Source organism: Lissotriton helveticus, chromosome 5_1 (assembly GCF_964261635.1).
Source record: "Lissotriton helveticus chromosome 5_1, aLisHel1.1, whole genome shotgun sequence".
In the NCBI taxonomy this organism is placed as follows: domain Eukaryota; kingdom Metazoa; phylum Chordata; class Amphibia; order Caudata; family Salamandridae; genus Lissotriton; species Lissotriton helveticus.
In genome coordinates this window covers 1433032158-1433035651 of record NC_136065.1, presented here as the reverse complement: position 1 = coordinate 1433035651, position 3494 = coordinate 1433032158, and positions in this window count along the sequence as shown.

Below are 3494 nucleotides of genomic sequence, written 5' to 3'. Positions count from 1 at the left end.
GGCCCAGGACCCATGGAGCCCTTTCCGGGTACTTTCCCACGCCGCGGGCTGGAGGAGGGAGCCCCGGACGCCTGGGTGGTGTTGCCCGGGAACACAGCCCATCTGGTCCCCGGCAGGGAACCGCCCTCCTGGGAGGGTGTCCGGGCATACCCTTGCCCCTAGTAATCTGGAGGTAAATTACCCCCCTTTCTTGTAATCCGTGCACTCAAGGTGACAGAGGAGACCCAGGGCGCAAACGTGCCCGACCTCCTGGAGCCCTGCCTGGGATCCGGGAGGCGAATGGCACCTCATCGGGACTTCCAGGGAAGCCCGGCCATCTGGTCGCCCTATAGGAAAGCATTGGTCGCGACCAGATGGCCGAGGCGAGAGGGGCGACCAGATGGCCGCGACCGAAATGACGCCAATTTGCCTGCCCCGAGCCTCTGCGGGAGGGCTCCAGCCTGACCTTGCAGGGCTCCGGGCCTGCAGGGCTCGGGGGATCCGGGGCTCTTGGGCTTCAGGGCTCCGGGGCTCGGGGACTGCAGGGCTCCAGGGCTGCAGGGCTGCAGGGCTCCGGGGCTCGGGGGCTGCAGGGCTCCGGGGACTGCAGGGCTCCGGGGCTCCAGGGATCGGGAGCTGCAGGGCACCGGGGGCTGCAGGGCTCCGGGGCTGCAGGGCTCCGGGGCTCAGGGGCTCCAGGGCTCGGGGACTGCAGGGCTCGGGCTGCAGGGCTCTGGGGCTCCGGGGCTACAGGGCTCCCGGGCTCCAACCAGGCCGGGGAGATCAGGGGGTCTGCCCAGGCACGAGGGACCCCTGTCCCTGGCACACAGACCCTCAGGACGCGCCCCCGTTTTCCACCATTTTTTTCCCAAAATTTTGCATAATGTGCGTAGTGGCACTACGCAAACTATGCCCAGCCCTAGACACAATCTTATTTTGAATCCTTGTATTTTCAGATAAGCAAACGGCTAAGGCGTTCGACCAAATAACATGCGTCTACTTTTGTATCATATTTTAGGACCCTATTGTAATTTTCCCGATTCATGCCCTTGTATAGGTATAAATCACCATATCCTTATATGGGCATAGAAATCATAACCATATTTAGACATAGCTCATTCTGTCCAAATACGGCAGGGCTACTTCCACTAGTTCCGAAAATCCAATTTCTTGGAAAACTCGGTTTCAGCAGCTAGGGACTTCCCCTTGCTCGAATACTGACTTGTCCAAGAACTCATGGAGTTTTCAAAGAACTGAGACTCTTTATTGACGTTATTATGTCCACCTTTACGTCAAACTCGGCACCTTCAAGGTATAAATATACCCACACTTGCCAGAGCAAACACATGGTGGTTTGGAGCAGTTTGACTATCTACTTGCCCGACGCATCCTGCTACAGCAAGTACCGGAGGAAGCCGACCCTCCTGCAGACGCACTGAGAGAGACGCTGTCTTTTCTCCTGCAGAGAAATCCAGCTCCAGTGTTTCCAAGCTACCCTTGCGGGTTGTTGGGAAATCGAGTCCTGAGATTGACCATCTTCAATCTAAACCAAGGTACGGAGCTGATTAGACCCTAAGAGAAATCTTGGATAGATTCTTGGCAAAGGGATACTACATTTATGCTACACCTCACTTACTTCTTCCCTCGTACTAATCTTAGGTTAGGTACATCGGGGTAGGCGTATTTTAGAAGCACCAGTTGAGTACATTTTAGCCTTTGTTATTTATGTATGTATTTATCTATGGTTTAGGAACCATACAATGCTCTTACAGTATTATATTATTCTACTCTTTTTACTGTATGCATTATATTTTACAACCAGTTTTACGATTGTAGCAGTTCATTTCTTATGCTTGAGAAAGAAGACTGTCCAATAAAACCTTTTATTGAAACCGCTCGTCTATCTATTTCTCTGCACCTCTGGTGAAACGAAGCATGCACGATTGACTGAGTAAAATATCTATCTATTGTTTCCACAACTCTGAAGATCAGTTTTATCTTGGGAAACAAAGTTGTCATGTTTATGCGGTTGTCAGAAACTAAATCCCTTCTTGTAAATTCGAGAAAGTTTCTAGTGACCTCTGAGCTAGCTGGCACTCACAGTCTAATATATTTCGATAGAGACATAGTAGACATAAGTCCTATGTCACATCTATAGGATATAATATTCCAATGCGCAGAGTATATTGGGAATATTGGAACTACACTACATGGCGCCCAACGTTTGATAAGGCAGTAATTTAACGCTAGATACTAGAGTAACTCAGTCGTGCTTTTCACAGAGACCCCTTTTTCCCATAAAATACTCCAATAGACGTCTGGAGTGGGTAAAAAGACAAAATATCCGCCATAACTGAGTAGTAAGAAAATCCTATGTATTAGTTTTGGTTTTGTTCAACGTTGAAGGATACAGTGTTCCAAAAATATTGTGCACCTTATCTTTGTCTCCTTGAAACTTGCTCTGCAAAAACTTTCAACAAAATGGCCGATGAGGATAATCCCGGGGCGAGTGGAAATGCAGTAAATACAAACCAACCAGGTCTTGACATTACAGGTTTCCGACAAGACATGGTACCAATAGCTTGCAAATCACACTTGTACACACAAGATGAAATGAAATTCACTTCAACAGAAAACATTCTGACAGCGGTTCAAACTGCGGTAGCAAAAGAGAGAGCACTCGCACAGGGTAAAAGCATTAAAGTCGTTACTCCTGTACCTGCCTTAGGGGCAGTGACAAAAGCAAGCATTCTAAATGCAAAAGCTCTACATCCGAGATGGATACAATGGGTTAATAATCTTGCTGCAACAGAAGTTGAATACGTTTTTGACCCTTACTTGAAGACACAAGAATTTCTCCAATACGAACAAGAATGTCCTCTGCCCACTGAAATTCTGCCTCTAGAACATTAAGGGTCTATAATATATACAGACGGATCAGCACAACCCGCAATTGGGGGTAAACAAGCATATAGTGCTGCGTGCGCGATTGTTAAAGGTCGCTGGCGCAATGGTAAATTCAGACCTATGGTCACAAAAACTCAATATCTCGGAGACTGTACAGCTCAGCAAGCTGAACTACAGGCTTTCAAGATGGCGCTTGAAAATACCGATCACGAATTCCCCACACTCATAGTGTGCGATTTGTACTACTGCGTCCAGTCTTACAATTAATATCTGCAGAAATGGGTTAAAAATGGTTTTAAAGACACAAAAGGTGGCACAATCAAGTATAAAATGCTCTGGGAACAAGTAGTTATTTTACAGAAAGAACTACAAAAGACTCACGTGATCCATACACTGAGTCATCAACATGATGGCGTTCAAGTTGAAGGGAATTTATTGGCTGATGAAGCCGCGAAGGCAGCTGTGCAAACGGCTTCTGTAGCTGTAATCACTCGTTCAAAAACAAGAATAGACGATGAAACAATGCTAGCTGTCAATGCCACAAACAAAGGCAGCATTACTTCTTCAAACGCCGTTCCTTTTGCTCGAATCCCTGGAGTGGGGGATAG